Source organism: Chiloscyllium plagiosum, unplaced genomic scaffold (genome assembly GCF_037043375.1).
Source record: "Chiloscyllium plagiosum isolate Xiang-an unplaced genomic scaffold, Cpla_swu_hap1 HiC_scaffold_47, whole genome shotgun sequence".
In the NCBI taxonomy this organism is placed as follows: domain Eukaryota; kingdom Metazoa; phylum Chordata; class Chondrichthyes; order Orectolobiformes; family Hemiscylliidae; genus Chiloscyllium; species Chiloscyllium plagiosum.
This window is the reverse complement of record NW_028270185.1, coordinates 44,945,428-44,954,390: the sequence shown is the minus strand read 5'-3', so window position 1 is coordinate 44,954,390 and position 8,963 is coordinate 44,945,428. Positions and strand designations below refer to the sequence as shown.

Sequence of the window (8,963 nt, the reverse complement as noted above, 5' to 3'; positions counted from 1 at the left end):
CGGTCTGCTGTTCATTAGATTAGGTTCTCTACAGTATGGAAACATGCGCTTCGGCGCAACAAATCCACACTGACCCTCCAATGAGTAGCCCACCCAAACCCCTACCCTATATTTACCCCGACTAATGTACATCACTCTCTGGGAAATTTAGCATGACCGATTCACCTGGCCTGTGATTCTTTGAATTGTGGGAGGAAACCCACGCAGACATGGGGAGAATGTGCAAATGCCATGCAGACAGTCACCCGAGATGAGAATTGAACCCTGGTCCCTGGCGCTGGGACACAGCAGTGCTAACCATTGTTCCACCCATTTTTTCCCTTTGATTCAAAAGAAGATATTTTCTTCAGGTTCCCACGAAAAGGCAGTATGTAATTCTCCTGGACCTAAATTCATGGAAGATGTTTGAGAACATTGCAGTCATAAAAGTGAAAAAGCACTAAATTCAAACATTTCAAGCACATAAATCATTGTTCTCCATTATTATAAAGGTGTAATAAAATTGATTTCTTCTGCTGTAAAATAATGAAATGTAACTTCCTATTAATCATTAGTCAGCTGATTCCTTCCATTTCTAATTAAATTTTGCAAATTATTTAATTATGCTTATGTATTGATCAAATTAAATTTCTACTTATTGTTCAATTTATCAATCGTCGAGAATTTGCCTTTATTTTCCATTCACCTATTCATATTGAATGAAAGTTTAATATATTTTGAAAATATTGGCGTGTGGTCATTTGAAGCTTGCATGCCTCACATTTATCTCACTTCTTGCATAATGGTTTAATTGTGTTTGAAGAAGGAATTCTACCAAAGATTATTTTTCAAATTGTTGACTTCACATATCTTTAACACTGAGTTGTCAACCTCTTCCTAAATTTTGTAAACTATCTCAATCTTATTGAAATCCATGATCACATAAAACACTTCACATAAAGCCATACAAATGTCTTCATGACCAGCTAATTACTATTAAGTGGAATAATCTAAGTAACTATCTTATTGCTCCTGAAAGCAAGCATCTCAGTAAGTATCTGGTTATCATTCCATCCAATAACTGCAGTAATTACACACAACACTGGTTGCTCAAAGCAATATATATTCTTTATTCCTAAAGACCACGGGTTCTAACATGAAGAGATGTTGATGGTCCTGATTTTTGCTTTTCTCAAACAGGTTTTCAGCCCAAATATTGCAAAACAAGTCTAAACTGGGTTTTGTTAAACTGTAGGTGCAAATATTTTTAGCTCATGCCCATTAAAATTATTTATCAGCTCATCAGAGCAAAAACCGAGAGTTGCCTCTGTAAATTCACTGAAGTTCTCATATTAATTGTTCGTTTTCTTCTTAAAACTGAGGCAGCAGTGCTAACCACCGTGCCACCGTGCCGCCCTCAATGTCAGGGAATTCTGCATTGGATGTTCCTGAAATAAAAGTGGACAATGCAAAAGTTGTCCAAAATTGGTAAAGTTATTCAGTTATCTTCCAGAAGAAAATCGAAAGAGTTATTACTCTTGCATGGGGAGATCTGCTGAAATATACTGGGAATGAATAATCTAATTGTAGATGATGTAAATATAGGAGATGCTGTTCTGACTCTGTAACATCTTGCAGGCATAACCCTTTAAAGTTTTACAAGTTCATAAGGAGATGTCGCATATGCACCAATATGGCATAACCGAAGTGAGTTTCAATGAATGGAGTTCACCCATCATCATGATGCCAAAGCGGGATAAGACCCAACAGTTATGTGTGGACTATCACAAAATCAATGTTGTTAGAAAGACTGATGCGTATACATATCTGAGGTTGGAGGACTGTGTGGAAAAGATTGGAGGAGCAACTTACATTTCTAAGTTGGACTTCCTCAAACGTTACTGGCAGCGAACTTTGTCAGAAAGATCAAAGGCAATTTTGTAACGCCAACTGGGATATATCGTTGAACACGGACAAATAGCCCCACGGCATGCGAAAACGAAAGTTGCAGGGGACTTTTACACATTGTTGACGAAAATAGCAGGACTACGGTTCCACGCATTGAGTGGCTTTTACTGAAAGTTTGTGCTGAATGTTAGCAGTGGGACTACTCCACTCAATGAACTGTTAAAAACAGGCAAGAAATTTCAGTGAACACAAGACTTTCAAAATGTTGTTTTTCTCAGAGTAGTGCTGATTGTGAGGAGACATGATTGACGTGTACGAAATAATGAGGAGCAAGGAATTACAGATTGAAGGAAACATTTGCTCTTTCTCTATCACCAGGGTTTGTAGATTTCAGATAAGATGCAGAAAGCTTTGTATAGACTGGCAGGAAAACTTTATCAGTCAGCGGGTGGTAGACTCAGGAACTCATTCCCTATAAAGATCAGTTGGACAGTTAACCCTTCATTCTTCTCTGATTCCACTGGCCAAAGAGTTTCGAAAAATGCTCAAAGTGAGCAACAGTTATTCGATCGATGGCTTTATGAAATGGAAAGGTGCCCTTGAGCAACGTGGACGACTATTCGGCTTCCCTCCTGTGATGACGCTGCAACATTGACTCTCATGTCCTCGGGGACATTTCATGAGGGCATTCTCGTTCTTGCAGATGAAGAGCTCATACCTTATTCCGGCTTCAGAAAAATCACTGTTTAAGCAGGATTAACGTCTGCCCTGCCTGCGAGCCAGGTAGGATTGGAACCTACAGTCTCCTGATCCGTAGTCAGGCGCGTTATCCATTGCACCACTGGCCCGATGCATACACGCACACTCAGGAGCCGTGATGTTAATACGGACACGGTTAATAGCAGTCATGTTCACCAGTTGAACAAGCAATAAAGATAATCACTGTCACTGCTTCAGTCTAATCTTCATCACCTTTCAAAGCAGCGAATTTTCCAACTAAAAACACATATGTCCTCATGAAGTTTCCATTCAGCAGAATGAATGTCTGCTCAGTCACTCAATGGAATCACTGCTGATCTGATGAATTTCGAATCCACTTCTTCAGCATAACTGACGTGAACGTGAGCCTAATCACCACATGTAATATACCAGTTAACTTTCAGAGGTTTCGAGTACAGTAACGACTTTTGCGAGTATGCAAAAAAGTGAATACTGTGAACTGAGCAAAAAAATCCCTTCATGGAAATGAATTCAGTGCAAAGTCAAACATATAAGAACAGCAGATGACGTAAACATTCCTCTGCATCACTCTGCACAGATGCTTCTCCAAGAATTGACTCTTTGCAGAATTCTTCTTTGTAATTTAGACTGTCCCAGTTGTAGATATTCTTACAATCCACAAACAAGTATCCTGCTGAAAACTACTTACTTAAGATTAAAATAGTTGACTAACTGTTCGACCAGCTGCTGTCCCAAAGTTCCGTTTTCCATGTCAATACAAGTTCTTGCAGGTGAAATTGGAGCTCCCAGCCTGATGTCCCACTGCTTCTTGATGCGTGGGAATTGAAGCCGCTGTCGTTAAGGCGGGACCCTTTAGCCTCGATATTTCACGCGCCTCCGTAACTTCGGAGAATGGAATTACGCTCAACCGATTGCATTTTCGCAGCCACATGCTCGCGCTGAATGCCATTACCATTTCCAATTAGTTTTGGGTGCACTGCGACTCAATTTCTCTGATTCCACGCCCTTGAACTGGGACTATATGACATGCCATTATATGATTATGTAAATGAGTGAGGAAATTGGTTAAGTAACCGATGTTAAAATACAGTGTTATTGAGAAATACATTTCAACAATACCCTGCAGTATCCCATGACCCTTTGAAGTTTTGTAGATATCTCGCAAATGTAATATCCTACAACCTCAGTGTTGCAATCTCTACACACTCTCCGGACATAGAATCTATATATTCAACCGAATCTGAGTTCCCACATCTCAGTCACTGTTTGACAAGTCTTCCTTTGTGCGTGTGGTTCTGTTCTTGGCATAACCTCTGCCACGATCCTTATTGCTTTTTGCATCGTGCTTTTCCATGTGGCGCCAGGATCATGAAATGGTTCTTCCTTGGCATTGTAAACACAGCAAGTTCTGCTCGAATCACAGTGACAGCAATCGGCATTTTCCCGTTTTACTCCATGTAATATGTGCTTAGCAAACGCTGAGAAAATCAATCTTTGTTTTACATGAAAATACGTGGTGATAAGTTTCCTTCTTCAAACACCCACTGTCTCACACCTTTGCGTTTCACATATCATAACCACCCTTTATCGGAGAAATCTCTCCCTCGCACAAGAACTAACTCGCCTAAACGTCCACCCTCCCATTTCACTGAGGTACTGCGCAATATAATACTCACATTTACACTGTTCATTCTGTACTATTGCGGTCACTGTTTTGGGTGAAAGTGTTCAAACCCATGGTCGGCATCTTCAAGCAATTCAATCCATTTAGATGCAGCTGTTCTGTAATTAATCCGCATGGATCAGCTTTTACTGACACGGACAATAGATTACTGGAACATCGGGCTCAGGATAAGTGCACAGCGCAGGATTGAGCAAACGATGTTTTATTGGAAACGACAAGTTTCTGTGGCTTTCTCCAGTAAATTATTTCATTTGTTCATTCGGTTCCCCCGAAATATTGCGTGCAGTTCTGCAATTCACATTACAGGAGTCATGTGATCGCACTGGAAACCTTGCAGAAATTTACCAAGTTGAAAAGTTTAGGTGATGAAGACAGATTGTTTTGACTGGGGTTGTTTTCTTAAGGCAGAGGAAACTGTGATTATACATGTTTCATATGCACTAAGTAATGAGCAACATGGACAGTGCAGACTAAAAGAAACGTTTCCTCTTGACCGATCAACAGGGGCGTAGACTGAAGTTAAAAGGTGGAAAGGATTGAGGAGATATGCAGAAAAATCTCATCAGCAAGCGGATGGTTGAATCTGGATTCACTGTCTGAAGGGATGCGCAGAGGCGAACCCACATAACCTTCAGAAATACACGGATCTGAACTTGAGTTGTTAATGCATACAAGGCCAAGTGATGAAAATGAATAAAGATAGTCAAGCGATTGCATCTGACGAAAGCATGTACAACGACCTTGAGGGCTGTCATTCTACACATACATGGTATTCGTATAGCTGTCCATGGTGGGCTAACAGGTCCATTTTTTTCGCTTTCTTCGCTGTCACCCGGCTTTGATTCTCAGTCCGGGAGTGGGGTTTGTTTTGATCATTTCGGTTTCAGAACAGTCAGTTTTAAGTGCAATAAAGTCAGCGCTGCCCGCAAGCCAGGTTGGAATCGAAGCTTCACACAGTAGATCTGTAGTTAGGTATGTTATCCATTGTGCCACTGGCCCATTGTATGTACTACATTTGCGGTAAATTAACTTGTATGTGAATTTGAAGCCTGCCAGTCTTGCTCTTGAACCAAGTCGAAACTTTAACTACAATCTCTGGACCATAACCATGCGCATTATCCATTGTGACATTGTGCTCGCGCGTGCTTGAGGTTGGCATTCTGCAGAGTTGTGATCTAAACACGGACATGACCAATCGTACTCATGTTCACAAGTTGAATAACCAGGAAAGATAATCACCGTTACTGCTTCACTCCAATGATCCACTCTTTGTGCAGCGGGAGGTTTTGTCACGGAAAGACATTCATTCTCATGAAACTTCCATTCACTTTGTGTCTACTCAGCCATTCAATAGGATCTCCGCTCATCTGATGAATTTCAAATTCACTGCACTGATTTTGCTCCATCACTTTTGATCAACTAATGCCTAATCACAACATCGTATTCAAGCTAATTTTCGAAGTCTGAAAGTATTTTAACGGCCGGTGCGAGTTTACAAGAAATTCAATAAAATGAAATGAGCAAAAAAATTCCCTTTCTGCCCAGAGCAGAGTTAGCCATATGAGATAGCTCAGAGACCGAAAACATTACCTCAATTTCTCTCAGTGCAGATGTCAATAGTATCTGCTCCAGTTACAGTTGGAATTCCAGCTTGATATCCCAGTGCTCCCTGCTTCGTGTCAATGGAAGCTGCTGCAGTTCAGGTTGTAGCTCCCAGCCTGATGCGACGTATAGCACGTCAACAGAAACTGCTCCACGCAATGTTGGAACTCCCAGTCCCCGGCATTTCAATTCACTCTGTACTTTCAGTGAAATACTTCACACTCAATGATTTCATTTCTGAACACATATCCGCTGCCTCATCCCCATCCGCATTTCCAGTTTGATCTTCGCTGCTGCACCACGCAGTTTCTCTTATTCCAGGCCTGAAACCTGGCACTATATGATATTCCACAGCAATGGTCACTTCCTTGTATGACGAAATTGCTAAAGTAACCGATGGTAAACTACATTTCTTTTGCAGAAATACATTCCAGCAATTCCCTGCACTATTCCCTGATGCTTTCATTTTCTGGAGGACTATATCAACCTTCGCCTTCAACAAACTAAGTGATGAAATATCCATCGGCTCTAGAGATACCGAAGTTAACCATTCAGCCAACCATGAGTTTGCATTTCTCAGTCACTGTTTGTCAAGTATTACTACTGTTCATGTAGTCCTGTTCCTTACATATCCTCTGCCACTATCTTTACTGCTTTTTGCATCATGCTATTCCATGCAGTGCCGGTATCGTGCAGTGGTTAGTGCTTTGCGTAGTGGCAGCAGAAAGATCATCTCCAATTTGACTTCCAGTATTGTCACTTGTTCCCGTTTTATGCAGAGTAAGACAGGCTTCACAAAAGCAGGAGCGAATCAATCTTTTTTGACATGAAAATATTTGTCGAGGTGATGATTTCGCTCCTTCAAACCCTGGCCCTTTCACATTTCTGCTGTCTATGTATCAGGATTTAAACGCACTAATTCTCGGAGATTTCTCCCCATCCCACGATCAGTAACCCTGCTTTAGGTTCCTTCTCCAATTTCCCTGAGGCATTTGGCTATCAAGCACTCGCATTGACATTGTTCAGTCTGTGCAGCTGCAGTCAATGTTGTTGGGCGAACGTGACCCAATCCCACAATTAGGACCTTAAAACCAATCGATCCATTTACATACTGCTGTTGTGAGATCAGTGCTCATGTAAGAATTTTTACTGACATGTTCCGGAGATCACTGGAACATCAGGCTCAGGAAAATGACACAATGCATATTCAGCAAAGGGTGTTTTTTTTTGGAAACGATCAGTTTTTCTGTTCTAATTTCAATGGTGAAGAGGAGATTGTGAGGAAACATGATTGAAATGTGCAGAACAATGAGAGATAAAGGCATGTTCGGCAGAAAGAAATGTTTCCTCTCGGACAAACGCCAAGTGGTGTCGAGTAAATGTACGAGGCAGAAAGTTTTCAGTAGATAAGCAGTAAAACCTTTATCCACCAGTGATGGTGGATAAATCTGCAACTCATTGTGATGAAATCAACACAACCTTCAGAGATATTCAATCTGTATTTGTGATGCTAAGGCATACAAGGCAAAGAGATGGACAATGGAATGAGGATAGTGAAGCGGTTGTTTCTGCAGAGAACGCGTCCAACACATTTGAGGGCTGTCACACTACGTGCCTCTGACCGCTGTACTCGTCCCTGGTCGTGTCGTGGTTCTGAATTGGCACTTTTACCACTGCAGCCCGGGTTCAATTCCCAGTAAGGGCTGTTTTGTTCAGCATCAACAGCGTGGGCATCTGTGATAGGATTCCTTTCAATCAATCAATGTCTCCACGAACATCAGAGTTAATGTCCCAGCCTCTTAAAGAAGGAGAAGGTGCCTCGGCACTCCATGAACCAACATGAGACTGAGATATTTATTTTGTTTCCTTGCCATTACTATGAGCCGCAGCGATTGGGTCGATGGCTCTGTGAAATTGTAAAGTGCCGATTCGCAGTGTGTGGGACTATTTGGTCTTCCTCACTTGTGATGACGCTGCGACATTGACTGTGATGTTCTCCAGGATGTGTACTGAAGGAGATTCTCGTGTCTGCATATCAGGAGCTCAAACTTCATCTCAGCTTCAGAAAAATGAGGAAGATTAGGTTGTGAGTGTAATGAATACCTGTGTTAACCTCGAGCTAGAGCGGAGTGAAATCTACAATGTTCTCATCTTGATTCAGGCACGTTAGACTTTGCGCCACTTGCCCCATATGTTCTTCACGCTTTCATGCTTCAGAATGAAGGGGAAAGATATACATGAGACCCACTGGGCATGTATCACAAGTTGAATAACCAGGTAAGATAATCACCGTTACTGCTTCACTCCAATGATCCATTGGAGAAATAGCAGTCAAATTCAAAAATTTAACCAGGAAAGAAAATCACCACCACTGCTTCAGTCCAATCCTCCCCACGTTGTGTTTCAGCGCGATTCATAATGAAAACATATATGTCATGATGAAGCTTCTATTCAGCCTCTTGTCTGTTCAGTCATTGAATGGGATCATCGTTGATCCTGTAAATTTCAACATTAGTTTCCAGCTTTTCCTCCATAAATCAAGATAAACTCGAGCATAATGTCAACATCAAATAGAGTCATAGAGTCAGAGAGATGCGTAGCATGGAAACAGATCCTTTGGTCCTACTCGTCCATGCTGACTAGATATCCAAACCTAATCAAGTCCCACCTGCCATCACCCCGTCCATATCCCTCCAAAACCTTTCTATTCGTATATCGATCCAAATGCCTCTTAAATGTTGCAATTGTACCAACCTCCACCACTTCATCTGGCAGCACATTCCATATACTTATTACTCTCTGTGTGAAAACTTTGCCCAGTGGGTCTCATGTATATCTTTCCCCTTTCACCGTAAAACTATGCACTCTAATTTTTTCCCACAGACCCCAGGAAAAGACTCTTTCTATTTACCATATCTTTGACCCTTATAATTTTGAAAACCTCTAACAAGTCATACCTCAGCCTCTGATGCGCCAGGGAAAACAGTCCCAGCCAATTAAGCCACTCCCTCTTTAGCAAATCCTCCAACATTGACAGAATCCTCATTTC

At 41.4% G+C, this 8,963-nt stretch overlaps 1 non-coding gene across 1 annotated transcript; it reads right to left on the bottom strand.

Moving 5' to 3' along the window:
• Positions 1-2,662: 2,662 nt before the first annotated feature.
• trnar-acg (transfer RNA arginine (anticodon ACG)) lies at positions 2,663-2,735 on the bottom strand. Its single transcript has one exon. It is a non-coding gene; the product is annotated as a tRNA-Arg (tRNA).
• Between the last annotated feature and the right edge of the window lie 6,228 nt (positions 2,736-8,963).